This window comes from Pollachius pollachius (genome assembly GCF_949987615.1).
Source record: "Pollachius pollachius genome assembly, chromosome: 8".
Classification (NCBI taxonomy): Eukaryota; Metazoa; Chordata; class Actinopteri; order Gadiformes; family Gadidae; genus Pollachius; species Pollachius pollachius.
In genome coordinates, this window is record NC_136941.1 from 23,229,711 (window position 1) to 23,253,187 (window position 23,477).

Genomic DNA, 23,477 nt, shown 5'->3' on the forward strand with positions numbered 1-23,477 from the left:
ATCGTCTAACAATTTGATTTTAAAGCTGTGATTGGGAGTCATGCACGTTTTTGATCTCTGAACGGGAGTTCTCACATAGAGCCTCTGATCAGGAACTTTGGGACTTGGAGTGGTCCGCTGCATCTGCATCATCCTACTGGTTCATCTCAACTTCTTTCAATCAGGGATCGTGGGGAGCCTTCATACCAGCCCCCCTTTTAAGTGATGCATTATCGTGGGCATCCTAAAGAGCCGAGGAAATGGTATTTCTTTAAAGAATCGCTGCTCCTGTCGCTGGCCATGGAGCGCACATGAGAGGATTGAGTCTCCTCGGGATTAACTGACAGCACATCGACAGGTAGGGAGACGCTTTAATGTTAATGCGTTAATGTGTTATTGTACAATGTCAGCTCAAAGGAATGCCGGATTTCAAATCAAACATCAAGCATCGCAAGTAGTATCCTAGATAGTAGGATATAGAGTGTGCGTTGTCTAATCAAAACCCAAAATGAGTCTAAACAACATAATAACAATGGATCCATTCGTTTAGGCTATAAATACCATAGTTATTTTATGCTCATCGGCACAGAAACTAATTATTGTGCTGATTGGCATTTCAATGACATGTTTTCCCGTAATAAGCCTGCTGTTTTAGCAGCTACATCTTAAAATATTAAGGCTTTGAAAAAATAACAAGTGCTTAGCTTTGGTATTGGCTTCTACATTTATGTATAAATGCCCACAACTTTCTACAAATAGATTTTTACAGTGATAAGAAAAAATTTGATTTATCAACCCTATCATCGATCAGCATTGTTGGAATACTGATGCATTGGCATCTATATATCTATAGCTATCGATCTAGAGTTGTCTTAGTATAGCCAGTTTATATTTCACTCCCCATCAGCGTTGTTTAGTTGACAGCAAGCGCCTTATCAATGGATCTAAGGTCAAGAAAACAATGCCCAACTTAGAGTGGAGTAGAACCACCACCCTGTGTGTCCTCATCCATCAGATCCCCCATCAGACCCACCACCAGCTCAAGCTCAGCATCATGTCTATGACTACAGAAATGTATTTATGGATTATGCTTAGAAAAGACCGGCAGAGTCCCACACACTTACCGTAGATTCTCATGATTTAGCTTACACACCAGGTGGTGTGTACACCGCTTTTGCGCATTGTATTTGTCTTCTTTTGTACTTTTCAGAGACCCATAGCTTGACCTACCTCTTTCTCTTTATCAGTTTTTATTTACTTCATTCATTCAGGTCACCCTCTGTCCCCTTGACAAACACCGTGTGGTCAGCTGTTTCTATTGCACTCTCTCTGTCTCTGTCTCTGTCTCTGTCTCTGTCTCTGTCTCTGTCTCTCTCTCTCTCTCTCTCTCTCTCTCTCTCTCTCTCTCTCTTCTCTCTCTCTCTCTCTCTCTCTCTCCCTCTCTCTCTCTTTCAATCACTCTCTCTTTTTTTTTGGCAATTAGTGCTATCATCGCATTTCATCCTGCGGAACACCGGGATGGCGGTAACCTTCCAGCGGCTCCTATTGCTCCACGGTGATACCGTTCTGCCGTGATTAATTGAAGTCCCCTCAGAGAGGCCGAGGAGGCGTCCGTCTTCTCTTTCACGCCCGCTGACAGCCGGGCCATTACAGTGTTTTATAGATTACCGTCGGTAGCCCTTGAAGGCTATCCTCCGCCCCCGCTGTTGTTGTGCAGGCTTTTATTGTGTCGTGTTATGGGTAGGTATAGCTGACAGGTGGCCAAAGGCCACCCTGGGATTATTGAAGATGGAACTTGTCCCACAGCTCCAGTGCATTGGAAACACACATTATGGATTAGTGTGCTCGGCAGTAGCTGTCATTGTTGTTGTCGATGCTTTTGTTGTGGGGAACTTGTGAAGATGATTGGTTGTGGAAGCTGAAACCCCCTGTTGAGAAGAGGTTGGCCTTCAATGCCGTACGGCGGCATTCGAACCGTGCCAGAGGTGGTGCTGCGTATCTTAAACTTGGTGTTGCCTAGCGAGTAGCACAGGGAACATGGCTAACGGTTCACATTGTTTGAAAGAAGCCCAGAGACAGCGAGCTGCTTTGGAAAACAAATGACATTGTCTGCTCGTTTCTGCGGTTTGTAGAGGGCGGATGGATCTGCTCACAACAATACAGCTGTGAGTTGTAAGCCATCATCTCACAGACAGACAGAGAGAGAGAGAGAGAGAGAGAGAGAGAGAGAGAGAGAGAGAGAGAGAGAGAGAGAGAGAGAGAGAGAGAGAGCGAGAGAGAGAGAGAGAGAGGAGAGAGAGAGAGAGTTAGAGAGAGAGAGAGAGAGAGAATTTAGTAGGGAGAGTTTGTTGGTCCTTGAGAGTTAGGCCCTACTTATTGAAGGTGGTTTTTAAACACAATCATAACCTTTGTTTACAGATAGAGAGAGAGACTCAATGTGCAGGCTCACTCAGGTGATTTCCAGGGGAAGGGAGCATCATGGATCATCAAGGGGCTTGTCTCTAGTTTCTAGTTTTAGTTGGCACCGCAGGCAGTATTTGTGTTCTCTGCCAGCACTCGGCACTCCTGCAGATCAATACCACGCCAGCAAACAACAGTAGGACAAAAAAAACGCCATTTTTCACTTGGTCTCGGATGTTTAGTCCAACAAGTGATATGCAAAAGTTCCCACTTGATGTTGTTTGTCTTCAGGACAAGTTCTGTGTCAGCGACATCCATGCGGAGTGCCCTGGCAGTCTGTGAGCAGTACACCATACAGAAGGACGCTACACTGAGGTGGCTTTGACACATGTGTCACCTACAGCATTTGCAGCGCGGCACTGGGAGGTGAAGCGTAGAGCGCAGGTTTTGAAATCTTTAAAGACGGACGTCTTGCAGGAATCCTGTACGGCAACATGCTATCTCAGCCAACCGTGGGTCCTCTTCCCTACTCCCTGGGTGTGTTTAAAATAAAACCTTATGGTTGACTTCGCACAACAGAGACAGCTTAGAGTTTCAACATGGGTCCGATGGGTGTTTTAGGAGGGAGTCTCTGAGCGGCCAAAGTAGGAGGAGGAGGAGGGGGTGGTGGTGGGGAATGAGGAGGGCAGGCTGGAGGGGAAGCCATCCATCCCATGTTTTATAGATGCCATTTAAAGGAGCATGCCTGAGATAAGGGCGGCTGTAGTGACTGTAACCACAACAGCGTCGTGTCAGTCGGAACACCGGGACAGCAAACACAAACCCACGGGTTTCCTTGAAGCGAGCAGTGTGCCGTTCAGTGGGCCTAGCTGATCAGGGGCTTCTGCAGTGAGCACAGCGTCCCGGGACCCCCCCTCAGAGAGAGACACACAACTCCATCAGTCTATGTGGGTTCTAGATTTGTGATTACATTGTGTGGGTTCAAGGGTGCAGAGGGTTGTATGTGTCCGAATGGGGAACTATCATGGAAGGTAGCGTACTGTAGTGTGTGCACTTTAGGGTAGTGGACTGTAGTGTGGACTAATCTTTGCCCACTGTCTGCAAGATTATTGAACAGGGTGAGGTTTGGAGGGTCAAACGCTAAGCCCAAGTCAGTCAATAATTAAAGTAACGATAAAGTAATTTACTTGTCGTTATGTTATTAAGGGCTATCAAGGTGTGCATTGAAATGGCGATCCCATTTTGCTTCTGTGGTGTTGCCTACGACGCACGACAGTCCGCCGCCACACTCCAGTGGGTTGGAGAGCGAGTGTGTTGTGGGAGCACTCTAGCAGAACTGGGGATGGAAGACGCGTCAAACGCTGCGCGGCTCACATGGATGCACGGCGGGATGTGGTCACTGACACCCAGTTCGTGACATTCATAATGCTGCAAATGCAAGGGCTTCCATTAGTGGGCCATAGCCACAATCACTGTTGTGTCATTTGGCCGTACATAGTGAATTAACTTACAGTTATTTTAATGAAAATATTTGGGAATCTTCAAGATTGTTACTTTAAGCATCAGAAAATGATGCTCCGTGAAATCCATTGCAATTTCATGTACTGTGTTTGTAAAGTTGATATCTTTCCTTATATTCTATGAGAGCAATAGCCGTCTTTTTTTTTGAGTTTATTATTAGTCTGTAAGATATATATGAACATCATTTTTTACATTTTTCAAGATATTAGGTAAGTGTTTGGTAGATAAAATTCCTGTCATATGGTATTGTAATTTTCATGTTTTCTTTGATCCTGTAGTCCTTCACTTTATTAGTAACCTCAATCCTCTCATGTCAACCCATTTGCAAGCAGATTGGGCTTCAAGAAGCGAACTGTGAGCGAAAGCCCATCTACTCCCTGTTGTTTAGGGATGTATTGATCCTATGTGCCAGATAGGTAGAAGGCCGCTTGGAGAAAATCAGGGGAAAACTAATGGATTCATGCATCATGCATGCAGGGCTTTCAGGTCCATTATGGGTCACAACTTTTCAACTATGTTATGATTAATGTAATGTGATAATGTCATAAAGTCAATTAATTGTAAATATTTAAGGTTCGGAAATTAAATGTAATGAGGCCAATCCAAAAATAGCTAAGGAAGATGTTAATGCCTGTATGTTCAGGCAGGCTCGGGGAGGCCTGCTGAGGTCTGGTTTCAAACCTTCAGCCCCCAACATCTGAGAAAGACTACGGTGCTGTTGTGTTGAACATCTGTGGATTACAGCTCTGTATATATCCTGCAGTGGGCCTGATTGGGCTGCAGATTGTGGGCCAGCAGACGGCCAACACACAAGTTTTTATGGATTTGTCCTGAAACGAGGGACGCGCTGAACAGCTTTGACCGCTCATTGTGCAACGATACAGCCATGGATCGGACAAATGGGGATGGCACTTGGTACTCAAATGCAATTTCAAACTACCACACACACCCTATGCCACAAAAGATCAGACTTAAATAAATCCATGCAAGGGAAAGTGTATTAAAACGAAAATGGTCTTTCTATGATATAATTCATAATAAAAATTCTAATTAACATATTCATTACATAACATAATTTAGCTGACGCTTTAATCCAAAGCGACTTCAAATAAGTGCATTCTACCATGAAGACACAACCAAGAAAGTGCAAGAATCATGCAAGTACATTCAATTAATCAAATTAGCAAACTACTTGAAGCGCTACATTTTAGAAAGGAGATATCCAGTGTACAGTGTACACTTCTTTTACTTATATTCTTTTGAATAAAGTTGCTGTTCAGATCCACTCAACCACCAGAGAGCTTCCTTCCCCTTCTCCCGTTTTGTGGCGCTGAATAAGGTGGTTTCTGACCACCTTTTCTCCAAATATATTGGGCCATGCACCAATTTTTTACCAACCTATGTCAAAGCAGACAGATCTCCAGTCTCTGGGTGGATTCTTTCAAGAGTTCAATCACTCTCAACCTCTGGGATAACAAGCACCAGGAATTGCAGATTTCAAGGAGGAAAGTTCCAACCTCAATCTGATGTGTCAGAAAAGTAATCATTGATAGATTTGGAAAAATCTAGTTTTGGGTGTCTCAAGTTCTAGCCTCTTCTATTAGGTTAAGAAGGTTAGTTTCTTATTGTCTTACAGAATTGCATTTTGTGCTGCAGTAATGTTGTATGTGGAACTGCAAATAGTTATTTGTGTAGTAGTCTCATGTTTTTAATAATTAACTCAAAGAAGTCCAACTGAATTGCCAGAGTTATACACAGTAATACACGGTAATGATGTTACTCTTCAAGGAAGAGATTACTCTATTTCTATTCAAATGCATTAATTGATTTTGTTTCCACCAGTATTATTTTATTTCCAACAGTTTATTGCATTGTTTCAAGCTTCACATCATCCTGTAATCATTAGACTTCAATTTGGGGAAAAATAATTGTAATGATGAAGCTTTTAGAAACGAAGCTGTTATTTTCCATTGCGGTTATTTCTTGATTAAGCCAGATGGAGGAAAAGGCAAACAAAGCTCTGATTATAATTAAAGGAACGGGGACCCAAAATAGTGTTGAATTATATACCAATGTTCTTTTTCATCTGGCTTCCTGAAAGAGGCCTACTGATGTTACTGTTGTGAATGACGGCCATCTCTGGGGGATTCTCTGCTTTCTTTTGTCCCATACGAGGCTACTGACCCGCTGACCCCAACCATGCTCACAATGGAGAGGAAGGCCATCTTCGTCATCCTCACCCTCATGATCATCATCTTCATTGTCATCAGAAGTCACAAGGAAATTGATCTTCAAAGGGAAGGTCCGGTCTTGAAAATAATGTAACCATCGTCCGTAAATTTCATGGTGAAAAAGAATATCTGGCAACCCAAGCCTAGGATGTTGTGATGTTCATGACAGGAATTGGAAAGAGAAGTCTTTCCGTTGATACGGTTTGCTTTGCTCGCTCATGGTCGGTGCTTTGTGCTGTTGGCCTTGTATAACTTAACAGATGCGTATCAAATGTGTCCGGGCCATGTATTGAGAAGACTATATTCAATCCAATTGTTTTAATTATGACTTAAAGCTCACATGTTAACCCTCTTTGTATTAAATTAAAAGTCAAATTTTAAGATCTTGGGTGACATTAACTAGTATAAAACCTGACACTTGCTTGATCACAATGTCCACATAACTTACTACTAAAATTTCTTGAATATCGATCACTTTGAATATGAATGGAACAGCTTTAAGGAATCCAAACTTTTGTATCACAACTTATTAAGAACATGGCTTCCTTTTCTTTGGAATACAAGCAACAATAACTTCCCTTCTATGGCAACAAGAACTGGTTTGTTACCAATAAGGCACCAATCCGATCATTCTGATTAGGATGGTGCATCATTTGACATTCAAGGCATCCATGTTCCACGTTTTAACTCTGTGTTTTCTCTGTGTATCCTAGCAGAACACACACATATTTTCTCTGGCGAGTGGTTATTTGGGGGAAGTCCTTCTTTTCTCCTCTGCATGCGAGACCTTTCCGATAAAGCATACATTTTCCGCTTTCATAAAGGGAGCAATCGCAATCCTTGGGATAGAAGACACCTTATTTTCTCCCCCTCTCTTGTGTGCTCTTTTTCTCCTCCCAATGTGTTTCATTCTCTCTTGTTTTTGTTAACAGTGCAGACACGCACGCACACTTGCCTGTGAGTGCCTACATACTCCCAAAACAATGTGCAGAGTGACTAATTTCTCCTAGGCATTGGACTGGTGGTGTAGGGGAGGATGTCTGGGAGAGGGAGAATGAAAGAGGGAGATTCTGAGAGAGAGAGAGAGAGAGAGAGAGAGAGAGAGAGAGAGAAAGAGAAAGAGAGAGAGAGGGAGGGAGGGAGGGAGGTAGGGAGGGAGGGGGGGAGAGAGAGAGAGAGAGAGAGAGAGAGAGAGAGAGAGAGGCACTGCACTGGCAGCTTAGAGGAGGACGCCCACACGGAAGCGAGGGCTGATACTTCCTCTCCTCCTCCTCCCTCTCTCCTCTCTGCAGTGAGCCACTGACAGTTTGATCAATTAAGCTGACCCTTTGCATACATACACACACACACTCACACAGGCGCACACCCATACGCACGCACACCCACACACAACCCATTAAGATCTACAAAGCAAAGCCCAGTGAGTTTTCTGCTAACCAACTATCGTTGCCCCGATAACACTGACTGTCACTGCAGTGTTTTACTGACTGGAGCATAAAAATAGTTGTGCACCTTGCATCTTTTACCACTATGAAATAGTTGTTATTATTACCCAAATTAAACGTATATAAACTACAGATAAATGAACTGGACCAAAGCACCACCAATATGTATGTCCAGTACTGTATGCCTGTTTTGAAACAATTGTGTTCAGCACTAAGCCTGTACCACCTAGAAACTTGACAATTTAACTTCTATGAGGAAAATGACTGCAAGCCAGAGTGTAAGACATAACCACACAATGACGTAAGAAAGTGAAATACTAATTGCATGGCTTTTAATGAGCAGTCCCTCCAGAAAAATGCGGCGTTTTTTTGTGATTGTTGCGGCCAAAAATCCTTGATTTAGCGGCACGTTTTTTTAAAAAATGCAATGAAATATGCGGCATATTTATGCAATTTTATGCGATGAAATTGCGGGAACTTGCAAAAATTGCGGGAACTTGTGAAAAAATGCGGGAACTTGTGAAAAATGCAGCTTTTCGATTACGTTCACGTCGCGTAATTACGTCACCTCATAATGTTCCCATGGCAACAGGGGGAAATGGCTGATCTTGTGTGAAGTAAACGCAACATTTTTCAACTTTCTGCTAAGATATATGTGACTTTTTTGCAACGAAAATGCGGGGATTATGAAATCATGCAAGCCCCGCATATTTTGCGCGGAAATCTGCAATTTATGCGGTGAAAGTGCGGCATATTTGAAAAGATGCGACCCCTGCATGAATATGCAGACTTTGGCTGATTATGCGTTGAATTATGCGATCGCATAATCGCGTTTTTCTGGAGGGACTGAATGAGATAAGTATCGTTAGGGTGATGTCATATACATTCACGTTAGAGTTTTGCATTGTGCATTGGTTGTTGTAGAATAAAGGTAGATAGATGGAACATATCACAGCTCAGAGAGGTGGCATGCTGTTTTACAAGCAACATCTCACGAACAGCACCTAGCTGAATCTTATGTTAAGTAATAACACCTAGTACTAGGGTCCGGATTATGGGGTAGCCGGGGGAAATGAGCTCTCCTGAATTAGCCAGAGCTCTCCTGAGAACAGTCGTTTGGAAAGGCTGGGGATCTCTTTAAAATTGGATTATTTACACATTTCAGCGTATCAACCTAAAAATATAACAAATAGTTTGGTCATATTTATAGAGATACTGGTAGTTTTTTCTGGTCATTTATTTAAATAATCCCACCCAATAAAATACGCTTCTTGTGTATTCACAAGAAGCCGGTTCATATCTTTGTTTTCTAATATTGGCCAATTCTGTTAGTGTTAAGTATATAATTTCCTCATATAAATCTGCAGTACACCACTGTCTACACAGTTAAAGATGCAGATATTGGAAATTGGGCCATTGCCCGGGTAAAATACAAGTTTATTATATCTGACGATAATCATAAAAAAAACACTTCATACTGAATGTGAAACGACAAGTCTATAAAGGAAATAATATATCTTATTATTTTATATGATGTGTAATGACAATAATCGGCTCGCCTTTTTCGCTTTTAGTAAAAAAGTTGCAACCTGATGCGTGACCTCTGCAATCATTTGACACCAACACTCATGCAGGGGCACTTATCCACCTCTTGATTCATAACATATGAAGCCTCCCCCAACACACACACACACAAACACACCCACACACGCACACACACACACACACACACACACACACACACACACACACGCACACACACACAAGCACACACACACCTGCTGATGGTCCTTTCTTAACAGCCCTTTCCCATGGCCCTAATTCAGTTGAAACTTTTAAAGAAGGGACCTCCATTATTCATGTCCCCCAGCTGTCTGAGGGCCCGGTCGGGGCCTTCAGCAGCACCCCGGGCAGAGTGGGTCTGGATGGACACGCTCCCGCTCATTAATTGATGCCTCAGGTTGGTGCCAGGGGTCTAATGCATCGTCCTGTCTCTCTCTCTCTCTCTCTCTCTCCCACTCTCTCTCTCTCTGCTTATGCTCAGGGTGCACCTCTTGTCTTATTGGGCTCTCTGAGTGAGAAGGGGGGCAGAGGCTGCTCAGAGTGGCATGATGTCATTGGGAGTTCTGGGAAAAGATCTTGAGTTTTATTTTTTTAACCCATCCTCGCAAACCTCCGTCCATCCAAACACACACCCTCATACACATCGTACTCCCACTCACACTGTCACTTCTCAAACACACACATCCACACACAACACACACACACACACACACACATAGATCATAACAGGTCATGTTATATACATTCAGAGGTCTGTTTTTTAAGCTACTTTCCCAGCTCTTTTTGTTTTCTCTCCGGCTCCTCCTTTCTCCTCTTCCTTCTCCACCAACCTCCTCTCGCTTTTATCCTCATTCTTCTTCCTCTCCACTAAGTCCCCTACCGAGGCCAATACACCTCATCTGAAGGTAAAGGGGTCTGAGATTGGAGCGAGTTCAGAGGGTTCATTATGTGGAACCTTCACCAAGGGGAAACCAAGCAGAATGAAAAGTGTGCTCATTAATCTGATTGTATGGAGAAAAAAAAGAAAACATAAAAAGAGATCTCTTTTAAGTGTAAGGCAATTAGCAGTATATCTGTCCCTTTATAGCAGGAATGTGTCGTTTGTATTAGCGCCATCGGAGGGACATTGAACAGGTCCAGGATCACAATGTTCTTCCCCCAGTGCCACAACTTGTCATTCGCGTTTCAGAAGTAAATATTTAAGTGATGGTAGTCAATCTTGCAATAAGATAACACCAAATGATTGTTGTTCTTCACTGTAATGATGCTTTGAAGCCCAGAAAAACAACAAAAATGCCCCAAACTTGATAATAAATCTATAAACCCACATAACTCAAATAGTATGAATATTGTGTTAGTAGTGCTCTGGTATTGCTCTGCTCCTTCACATTTGAGTATTTTAATGTTAAGGTCAACGCTGTAGCAACCTGCAAGTACTGAATGTGCTTGTGTTCACCACCGTGACGTTGCACTGGTCTCTCCCGCCATATAACGAGAAGCTAATAGGCCCTGTGCCTCAAGGACTTTTTTTTTTAGTTTGCTAAAGCATGGTCACAGATAACAAGGCATGGTACAAAAAAAAGCGTGGTCTTGACTTTCAAGTGTTCTGTTCCACTATATAAAGGCTGCAGCGTAAAGCCTGTCATGGACCCCGAGTGTTGGCCTGACCAGTGTACGAGGAAATCAATTCAGGAAATATAGAGGCAATTATTTAGACCTCAGAACGGCTGACAATGTGAGAGCAGCTAACCGAGCCATGGCCAAAGTGCAGAATTAAGGAAGAAAGAAAGAAAATGATGATTTGTTTCTGGTTAGAGTATTGAGGGACTGTATTCACATAGGTGTGCAGGTATTTTAAACCCTTTGTAAGTTGGCAAGGGAGCAGATATAAATAGAGACTGTGAATGCATTGATTGGATGAAAGTCAGGGTTGATCTTTTACCACCGTTGTTCTGTAAGTACACTCTAGAGGGGGTTTGTTCAGGTCAGGTTGTATAATTTGACAAATTAAAGTAAAAGCTTCAAATTATAATGGCATTGGTGTTTTAATCACATATTAAATAGGTAGCTACCAACTTTAAATTTGCATGTTTTTTCACTCAAGGGTTACTTATTTCTCATGCGTTATGTCAACATAAAAGTTTTAACTGTATGCGCTGTGTTTGTAAAACTGAAAAGGGAATAATAAAGTTGCCGTCTTGTTTCGGACTACGAAACCTCTGTGTTGTTGTTATATAATCATTATAAGTTCACCTCATAACCCTCGGTTAAAGTTATTTGACTGTATTTAGACTGTATGTAATTGTTAACCACACAATGTAGACATTGATATGAGTTGACTAGAGAGATAAAAAGTAAGTTGTTGATTGTTGAACTTGATTGACGTCTTTGTAACGTTACTGCTACTAATTTCAATCTCTTTTCCAGATGTATTTGATTGACGAATATTCCAGCTCATGATATAATTCCTGTTCATCTAGTTTGGGAGACTGATCTGATTGGTCAAGACAGGAAAGGTTGATCCATTTTACAAGTTGACTTGCTGCTACATTAATACCAAAAAGAAAAAGTTTTAAAATTGTAAAATGTTGTAAATAACTAAATGACTGAAATGATTTGCAGTTATATGGCACAACTCTATCTTTTTTACGATTATAACAGTTTTGTACGATTACAGAATTCAACTTCATTCATTTACAGATACACAAAATACTTGACCAAGAAAAAAATTGTTTACAAGCACAATCTTATTGGCATTAAAACAAGTCCATAGGTCATGTTGATATTGAAGACGCCGGGATGCGTTGTTTCGTGCTGCAGTTGCCATAGCATGTCCCAGCCTTAAGGGGAATGGTGATTGGTAATTGTGAGATAGCCTTTGACATTACGATTTAAAAAGCAGAGGTGTTTGCTGAGCATGAAAGGTAGGCTTTCCTTTTGCTATAAATGATTTCAAATAGGGATGCACCGATATCGATACCGATACCGGTTCTAAGAATCGGGCTTAATACTGTTCTCCTGTATTCTTGCTCGTGCTCGAAAAAACATACCTACATTCAATCACCGGATACTGCTTTACTCAACTATAACTTCCGGTTTGAGTTCAGCTTTGCTGCCTCGATGGCTGAAAAGTTCTGAAACTTGGTGTACCTGCCTTATTTTGCATGCTGAAAATTTTGTCTGTGGCAATTTTTTTTCCCAAAAAAATCATGGGCATGCCCTAATCAGAATTCTAATGGAATTTTGAAAATTTTCAAATTGCAGATTTATGTGAAAAAATATCATTCTTAATTCATAGTTACACTTGAGAAGGAGTCAGGGACTGCAAACTACTTAGGTCACATAGAGGCTGTTCTCATGAACACGTGTGTGTCGTTAGCTAAAGTCACAGCGTATTTTGATAGCAAGTCTGAGTCAGAAGGAGGCGGGAACTTTAAACTTGAACGATTTCGAACACAGCTACTGTGTTCTCTCCTCGGATTGATGCCCTTCCCCCCCTTTCTGATTGCAACCCTAGCAATCAGGAAATTGAGTGCACCTGTGCTCACCTGATGGGTATATAAGCTGGGAGCAGACAGGCGCACAGGGCCTTTGAGCCATTAAGCAGTCGTGTTGCGATTGCGCGTGTGAGAGCTATTGAACGAAGTGCCTTTTTGCTATCCGTTACCTCTCTCTGCGTCTCCTCCTTGTCCCCCGGAAACAATATATTCTTTGTTACTCCCCTGATCCCCCTGGATACTAATTGGGGTCGTAACAGTTACGCAACACTTCACCAGCAGGTAGCCTGTGTGTGTGTGTGTGTGTGTGTGTGCGTGTGTGTGTGCTTCCCTGCCGGAAGCGTATTTGCGTCTGGGAGTAATGATTACACCCGTGAATCCCTTAAATGGCGGCGCTGGGATAGGCGCTGCATCAGGCCCAAGCCCCCAGGAACAGTGCATACTTCCGCAATCCACCAGTGCTCAGCGGCCAAGCCTGGTATTGCAGCTGTTTAAGCGGGCTGTGGACGGGTCCCTCGATTCAAGGGGCCCAGAAGTAGATATCTCCGTTCACTCCAATACAAGTGGGGAACAGGAATGTGTCTCCGCAAGAAATGTCTGGATATCAATCAAAGGCTCATAATTATCTTTATGCCATGAACTAAAAAAAATAAGTTTTCTCTTTTCAAAATGCCACCTCAAGCGTTTTATCAGCCGTTTTGTTATTTTTTGCTGGAGAAGGAGGGGTAGGCAGCTGAAAGGAGTCGTCGTGAAACAAATGTTGTTTCGGCCCGGCATTTGAGAGGACTTAGTGCACGCCTCCGTCAACTTCTCGTGTCCGAGGTTATTCCTTTTACTTAACATGAATGACGTTGATGGTTTTTAGTCACTGTGGTGACTTTTTATCACTATAAGTGTTTTAGTGATCTGACTCTCACGTTCCTCTGCTTGCGATCATTGCGATTCACCATGTATTGATCCATTTATTCAAAAGATCCAAAGACAAAGAAAGGGTGCATTACGGTATCATTTTCATAAAATTTTTAATAGCCAAAAACATTTCAGTTGCGTTAGTATTTAATTTTTCATTTGCATGTTTAGCTGTGTGACAGTTAACAATGTTGGTGTATTACAATTATTTATGTGGGAAGGCTACTCCAACCTCGTTGCTGATTGATGTGTAACCATTTATTTGTATATAAATTATTGATTGCATTTTTTATAAATAGTTGGAAGGAATCTGTCTCTTAAGCAATACCATTAAACTGTATATTTTTTCCAGGCCTACATACATTTACTATGTTGTTGGTGTTATATGGAGCAATCTTTCATATTTATGAAGTAAACTTATACTTCCATGGTCGGTAAACAATGCGACTGCGCTTATGATGCTACAATGCTAACAATGCTAGAAAACAATGAATATTTCTGAATCCGGTGCGTCATGACCTAGGGCGTGGCTAGGCTCCCATGATGCGGAAGCAAATCTCTCTTGATGTTGCCCTGCGACATTGAGCAGTTTTCATAGGAAGGAATTGGCGGCCATTTTTCAGTCCGTGGTCCATTCTTTTTATGTCCATGCGCTGCATGGGCGGTGAATACCTTGTGTAACTGCTTGCAGTCCTAGTTTGTCTTAAATGATCAACATAGTACTCGATGCCATTTTATTACTGTTACTAGAATTAATACACAATTTAGAGAAAAAAGTGATAAAATCCTGTGTTTTAAAACTCAATGTTGATGTTCCACTCTTCTGCGAACGCAGGTGGCGCATTTTATTTACAAAATTGCTCATTATAAGGCTCATACACAACGATGGCACGTACCCACCCACGCATCACAACATTCAAGGTGGCCATAACCATGGGGATAACAGGCCCCCCTGTTTCCTAGAACTCTCAGCCCAAAACACAGTTTTTTAAATCTCATAGTGTTCGAATTCCTGCTGAAAACGTCGGTCAATGGCTCTTTAAACTGTAATGTTATTAAGTACTCATATCGGTACTCGGCATCTGCGAGTTCCCAAATGTACGTACTTAAATCCCTATTTCAAATGAAAAATGTTATGTTAATTTACAACCGGACATTGTATCGGTTTTTTTTACTTTAATGAATACTTGTACATTCTCACAATTTAGTTATGTAATTAGAACCAATGATCACCACCTTATAACATGATTTCAGATCCTTGTTACCATCATGCACACGCGCACCCACACACACACACACACACACACACACACGAAATGTGTGTGTGCATTTCACAAACACGTGGAATGCTTTGGTTTAGCTATCAGATGAGGTGTATCAGTGATCAGCTGTTTGTCATTAGCAACAAAGGCCTTATGGAAGGTAATGCCCTTGTTCCTGTGCAAGGACCTACAGCCTGAATTTCTCGCCTTCTGTGTGGCATTGAGGAACGACCGCCAGCCTCATTATCTGGACCATAGGATCATTAAAAAAAGGTGTATGGCTTTTAATCTTTAAATCTGTTTATTTGGAAAGATAAAGTGTGATTTTTGGGGAGAAAGACAGAGAGGCGGAGAGCGACATCCTGACACCGTCTGAGACTTGACAGTTTGACAGTTAAGTTTGCAGAGGCTTCATGGAATTAATGGACTTTCACGCCAGATATGGTGATATCCAGATCCGGATATGCTATATCTTGCCCTTAAGGTCTCCCAGGCACCACTTGATCTACAGAGTTGGACCACAGAGTTGGACATTTGCATTATGCATACACTTAAAACCACAGCTCCCCCCTGCTTTGAAGCCAGGGGAGAAGAATAGGCCAAGGCTGTATATTTCAGGACCTTTCCAAAGAGCATGTTCAGTGACACAACTGTAAGAACGAGACAGATAAAGAATTGCGGCCCTTCCCACTGCTGTGAGAAGAATCAGAATAAATCTTCTCTGAAAGGGGAGCATAATGGAATAGCTCTGGTTCAATGCTAATGAACAGAGCACAGTTAAATGTGATCTGTTCTGGATTGCCCTTGCCCTTGGTGTGGGTTATTCAGGTATAATGGCAATGAAGAGAAACAGAAAAGACTAACTAACAAACATAATAGCTTGTACATTCTCAGCAAATGGAACCTGCTTTTTTATGTCTATTTTCGAGACAAAGTTTATCAGTTTAAATGCTTTTCGATAACGTCTTACACACATGTAATATGATTGGGCTTCTATTCCAACGAGCCATAGAAGTAGATTTTTCGATTATTCTCATTGTAGATTCATCTAGCTCACATTTTTATGGATCATTCAGTCGAGAAAATATCCTAAATAACGGAAAATGCCCATAGCAAGTTACCAGAGCACAGAATAATGTCACATAAATGCTACTCTGCCTAGAAATGTAACAAAAGTATTCACTTAATAATATAAAGCAACCAAATGTATGCTATTTCATGTTAAAGATATTGTAAAGATTTTTGTAAAGATATTGTAACGATTTTTGTAAAGATTTTGTAAAGATATGAGCATACATTGAAGGAGACATATTATGGCGTTTTCACAACAAGTAAACATAGTATTTGAGTTCCAGAAAACATGTTTTTGAAGCTGTTGGAAATAGCTTTTAGGAAAAAAATCTCGCCTACCGCTATTCCCCTCTGCTACAGTCCCTTCAGAATGCGCTGTTTCTGGTGTCTGTAACTCTAATGCAAATGGACTGCTACCATAGGCGTCGATTACGCCGGGGACACCGATTACGTCTTGACGACTTTTGTAGTGCTGTGTGTAGCCACACGTTTGGCCCTTCTGAACTTAAACACACAGTTGATTTCCTTTCCTAGCTCCTGTTTATGTTGTTAGCTTAGCCATATCATGTCACGTTGTCAACATTGGATACATGGAGCAGAACATAGTGGGTAATTTGTCAGATGCTTTTTGGAAACGTTTTCTTCATAAAACGTGCCAGACAGATTTTGCATACATTTTATTCCTTAGTAATTAGCTACATGGCTATGCCGTCTTTCAAAACCTTCCATTACCGGCACTAAAGAGAGAAAAAAGAGTGCATCCTCACTGTTCCCAGCACTTCTGAAAATGCACTTCCGAATGTGTCTCTGTCCCCATCACATTTCAAACAAAACTGACGCCCATGTACAGACTTTTTCCAAAGTTTGTATGCCTGTGGGAGCAGCAGAGACCCATAACAACACCCCAAATCCCAGGAAAAGTGTTGTTTTCATAATATGTCCCATTTAAGGGTTTTTTAAAATGAGGTAGAGGTGGAACACAGGAAATATAGCCATTGGCCCAACAAAGCCACTTTGCATGAAACAAATGGACCAATTAAGGAAATATGAACAATGATAAGCACACAGATTAGCCTCATCACCAAACAAACCCAATACAACAGCCCGCACAAACACACAATACCTGGGGATTTCGAGCTGGCTAAACTCTAGACTCAAGGAGACGGCTTGAGCAAGTGACTCAGTTTCTTGCAGACAAATATAGTCTTAACTAGGCAACACAAGTCGGACGGTATATACATGAAGGATAAATGGGGATAATCTTACAGGTATTGTTGATGCACATGTATACAGACCAGGTGAGACTGATATAGATAATTCAGAGAGAATTCTGTGCATCAGAGTTTTGACGCCTGACTTGGCTTATGAGTACAGTTGTTAGAAGACATTCAAACACAAAAAGCCAAATGAATGGAGCCATTTCTAATAAAACTGATGGGTTGTAACATTGGTTTACACAAATTGGAAATGTTTGGATGTCAAAGGAAAAAAATTCACCTGTTTGAACAGCAAGGCAATATTAGGTTGCAGTCTGAGACATTCCTACTGTAGGGAACAAAGTAGCATGGAGGAAACTCCTTGATGGAAATGGTCGCTTCATGTCTATTTTGGCAGCGCCTTTCCAAGTGCAATGGGCTGATTACGATACAGCGCCACCACATCAGCGATCCCGCAAGGGCATTTACAAATGACAGAAATACACAAGTGTAAAAATATTTTTTCAATGAAGACACCTGTCAGTTTTGAGGAGAGATGGAGGCGGCACAAAATTTTACGGAGGCGGCCGCCTCGTAATTGTCTATGCAGGAAAAAGCCTGCATACACACAGGGCTGTACATTGTGACCATTTGGATGGCATATGCTTTTAAGCATGATCGTGTGCGAAGCGAAATATTTATAAACTTGCATGTATACCAGTGTAATGCGCATCCCTAAAATTTGGCAAAAAAACATATTTTTACTTTTCATGCCTCGGACAAGTGGCTGCAACTCATTGGGGCAATTCTTCATGGGAAACGCGCTTTGGAAGGGACTACTATCTGGTCCAATGCAACTACTAAAAATCGATTTTTTTCTGGTCATCAAGTTAACCATACACTACTGCAAACAGCAAGCACATATGCGACAAGAAATTGAAAGAGTCAGACCTCAAACCAAACTGAAAAGGCTATTTTTGGTAGTTAGTAACTTTGCCTCAACCAGTCAGAATCATGACAACGGATTAAAAAGTCGTAAGGGATTTAGCTTTCTCTTCAACAGAAATTCACCCTCTGGATTATTGTTGCAACGTGGTGGACTAAAGACAAGATGGCTGGTCTGAGTCCCATGTGTCTAGCGGTGTCTACCTGCCCAGCAGCACTGCTCACTATAGAGCCATCGTTTGGTTCATATTTCTATGCCATCGGCCAAATAAAAAGTACCCTGACCTAAACAAAAGCCTAAAGAAAACGCAATTCAACTGGATAGGTTGGCTCATTGAATACCAAAATTCTGTGAGCAAACTTGTTGGACAGCAATGACTTCATCAGACTAATGCAATTGTTTAGTCAATTTAACGCACAAGTTATTATTAATAATTATGGACCATGAAGTTAAACATGACAATTATATTTACATATTGTTCCCTGACATGCCCGTTGCTGATATCCTATTTGACCTGTATATTGTTTTTCCTGGATTACCCTTTGTGTTTCTTCAAGTTCTTAGGCTAGGATCCCAGCTAAAAGCTCATAAGTTCAAGGATATTTTTTAAAGCACCATAGTGTGCTCATTACATATCACAGTCAAGTCAAGTTAAGTCAAATGTAAAACCCCTAATAAAAGTTACAGTCTCTGATTTGCAGATCATGAAATAGATAGATAATGGTTAATGTGTACATATTTATGGTGCGGGCGTTGTGCTATAAATCATTAGGTTACTGGTTATTTAAAGTAACCAAGCCTGTTCATGTGTTTATCTTTGGATGCTGGGATATGTGGCTGTGTGTGTGATTGTCTGTGTTTGTTTGAGTCCATGCATGTTAATAGATGAATGTGGATTTGTGTTTCTATTTGTGTGTGTGTGTTGCTATGGGACATTTATTTCCTAAAAGATGTGATGAGTATGAACATGTGTGTGAATGTGTGCGTGGTTGTGTTTGTGTGTGTGTGTACCTGTGTCTGTGTGTCCACACACACACGTGATGTGTGCTCTGTGCGCATTACTATGCCTGCGATGTGTATGCCTGTGTGTGGGTTCACCTGGCTGTGTGCGAGTGTGCGCGCCGTGCCCCTGGTGATGTGGTTAAGGTCCTCTACTCCTCCAAGGCCTCCTCCAAGGGGCGGTGCAGACGCCGGGTACAGACAATCCTATTCATCAAAGTGAAGAAGGGAGTTCATTAAAATAGGCCTGCCATGCTCCTCTGTGGCACTGCATCCCCCTGTCACACCCACACACACACCCAGACACCACACAACACACCCACACATCCAAGCACCCACGCCAACAAATTCCACAACAACACACCCACATCAACACACACCCACACCAACAAACCCTGATCAACACGCCTTCACACCCACACCAACACACCCGCACGCACACACATGAGCCACACCTCCGAGGCCACAGTGCTACTGCCCAGAACACACTGCAGCAGTACAGAGATGAGTGGGACATAAAGGAGTCAGGAGTAGAGCCAGGGATATCACGATAAGCCATGGATTCAAAGCACCGTGCTAGAGAGTTGAACAAAAGAGCCGAACTTCATCGCAGTATATTGACATTTAGAGGATCCTCGCTTTTTTTTCTTCTGATGTTTCAAAGCTCAGATTTGATCATTTGGAGGGCGTGCCTTCCTGTCGTAATGAATTAGACGACGTAACTTGATTTAAGGATAGGTTGATATCTTGATTTCATGACTATTCAATACCCTTCATAGATAATAAGAAATGAATTCAGTTTCCAAATTTGTTTCTGGAGCGGTTAGGATTAGGTGCCTTGCTCAAGGACACCTCGACACTCGGAGGAGGCTAGGAGGTCGGGGCTCGAACCAGCAACCTCCAGTTTCCAGCCAACCCACTCTACCTCCTGAGCAACTGCCGCCCATAAATCTGTCTTTTTCTCTGTCTTGTTGTTCTATCTCTGTCTCTCTCTGTCTGTCTTTCTCTCTGTCTCATCTTTCTCCATCCGTCTCTCTCTGTCTCCGTCCCTCTCACAGTGTCTTGTCTTCGGTTTCTTGTGGTACTCTCTGTCAGTCTCTTGTTCTGTCCACTCTGTCTGTCCTTCTATGTCTGTATGTCTGCAGATCTAACTCTGTGTTTTTTCTCTCTCTCTCTCTCTCTCTCTCTCTCTCTCTCCGTCGCTGTCCTTCTGTCTCTCTTCTATCCATCTCTCTGTCTGTCTGTCTGTCTGTCTGTCTGTCTGTCTGTCTGTCTGTCTGTCTGTCTGTCTCTCTCTCTTCTCTCCTTCTCTTTCTCAATCTGGACTCCCTTGTAATAGAGATACTGAATCTCAATGGGATTATTCCTGGTAAAATAAAGGTAAAAAAATAAAATAAAATCTGTCTCTGTCCGTCTCTCTCTCTCTCTCTCTCTCTCTCTCTCTCTCTCTCTCTCTCTCTCTATCTCTCTTTTTCTCTCCCTCTCTCTCTGTCTCTCTCTCTGTCTCTCTCTCTCTCTCTTGCTATTGACTAAGTCTATGTCATTTACAAGTAGTAATTCCATGCCAATCCGAGTGGACAGAACCTTTATTTAAATAGTAGTATTTAGAAGTATTTAATAGTGTTAAAAGTTCATATAACTATAAATACTATTGGTATAGTATTTATTCAATATTTGATGCTTCAAAATTCCCAGTCTGGTGTATGTGCGGGTATGTATTTGTAGTATATTTTAAAGGTGCATCATTTTTTTTCGTTTGAGTGTGTGTGTGTGTGTGTGTGTGTGTGTGTGTGTGTGTGTGTGTGTGTGCGTGTGTGTGCGTGTGTTTGTGCAAATGTGTGCAAATGTATGTCAAAGTTGGTGGATTGTGCTGCAACAGAACAGTTGTGGCATTTAAATGGCCTGTTTTTTGGAAGGCAGGTGGCTGAGTGTGATAGATCATAGATGTCATCTGTGCCTCTGCTCTGCTCTTTATTAGCAATACCACAATGAATTTCTTTCCGCACCGCTTCAGAGGTGCGATTGCACACACACACACACACACACACACGCGCATATGCACCCACGCACGCACGCACACACACACACACACACACACACACACACACACACACACAGTCACACACTCAGACACATACATTGTTTCAAACCCTCCCACTCAGACAGACACACATGCACACACACCCACACACACACACACATGCACACACACACACACACACACACACACACACACACACACACACATATACACACAGAGAAGGGCCTGCAAGGGATGGGTCGGGTGGGGGGAGCAGATATGATGAAGGAGTCTTTTCAGGCTCCAACTCCCAGCTGCCCTGAGTGCGAGACCTTCCCCCCTTCCCCCCCTATGTCTAATGACCTGTAAAAGCACAGCAGCATAGACAACCTGGCAAAGGTGAGACTTTTTCTCCCCCCTCCACCACCGCTTTACACAAAAAGCCAGGTAGATGGATGCTCTGTACCATCTTTGACTCCTACACCTCCAACCGGATCATACCATCCTACACCTCCAGCGGGATCATACCATCCTACACCTCCAGCGGGATCATACCATCCTACACCTCCAGCGGGATCATACCATCCTACACCTCCAGCGGGATCATACCATCCTACACCTCCAACTGGATCATACCATCCTACACCTCCAACCGGATCATACCATCCTACACCTCCAGCGGGATCATACCATCCTACACCTCCAGCGGGATCATACCATCCTACACCTCCAACCGGATCATACCATCCTACACCTCCAACCGGATCATACCATCCTACACCTCCAGCGGGATCATACCATCCTACACCTCCAGCGGGATCATACCATCCTACACCTCCAGCGGGATCATACCATCCTACACCTCCAGCGGGATCATACCATCCTACACCTCCAGCGGGATCATACCATCCTACACCTCCAACCGGATCATACCATCCTACACCTCCAACCGGATCATACCATCCTACACCTCCAGCGGGATCATACCATCCTACACCTCCAACCGGATCATACCATCCTACACCTCCAACCGGATCATACCATCCTACACCTCCAACCGGATCATACCATCCTACACCTCCAGCGGGATCATACCATCCTACACCTCCAACCGGATCATACCATCCTACACCTCCAGAGGGATCATACCATCCTACACCTCCAGCGGGATCATACCATCCTACACCTCCAACCGGATCATACCATCCTACACCTCCAGCGGGATCATACCATCCTACACCTCAAACCGGATCATACCATCCTACACCTCTAACTGGATCATACTATCCTACACCTCCAGCGGGATCATACCATCCTACACCTCCAGCGGGATCATACCATCCTACACCTCCAGCGGGATCATACCATCGTACACCTCCAACCGGATCATACCATCCTACACCTCCAACCGGATCATACCATCCTACACCTCCAGCGGGATCATACCATCCTACACCTCCAACCGGATCATACCATCCTACACCTCCAGCGGGATCATACCATCCTACACCTCCAGCGAGATCATACCATCCGACACACAGCTGCAGTATGTCACTGTAGGACACAGCGTCACGGCCATTTCTCTTAATGACAGAATTTGAGTCTCATAAACATAGTTATTTCCTTAAAGGAGACATATCTCTCTCTCTCTCTCTCTCTCCCTCTCTCTCTCTCTCTCTCAAATTCAAATTCAAAGTGCTTTATTAGCATGACTGTTTGAGTACAGTATTGCCGAAGCAATATTCAAGTTAAACAAGAATAATTGTACAAAAAACAGATTGGTTACAAATAATCAATGTGGATATACGTTGGTGTCATAGAAAATAAAGAAAATGAGTGTTTACACACCAACAAAGTTATAACAAAATATATAAATATATATATATATATATATATATATAAATAAATATAATAATAAATAAATAAATAAAAAGCCAGACTGAATATTTCAGGTTATGACATTTCAGGACATATTGTTCTGCCAGGGCAGCAGAAGGACCTTCAACAAGAAGAATTGCAATTGTGTCCTTTCACTCCATGTCTGCAAAATTCGGAATATAGATTTGTAATTTGGTGAAGTATATCTGTCTTAAAATTCCTATATTTTTTACAATGTAAAAGGAAGTGCTCCTCTGTCTCAACCTTCTCTGCCTGACAGTGACCATATACACTGTGTTCCCTCGGCAGCCTGGTCTTTCTGTGTCTGCCTGTTTCCACTGCAAGATTGTGGTCGCTGAGCCTGTAGGAATTCATTCTACTTTGGTTTGAGGTTTGGTTGGTCCAATGTTCCAAATATTCTTCTTTTGCTTGATTAATCATTTTGTTGACTCTACTTGGTGTCTGGGAAGCAGTGCTGGACTGAGCTTGATGTGTGTTAGTTAGCCTCAGCACCAGCTGGCCCAGGGGACTCTTGTCAGGGTTCAGTTCCTGGGTTTCTT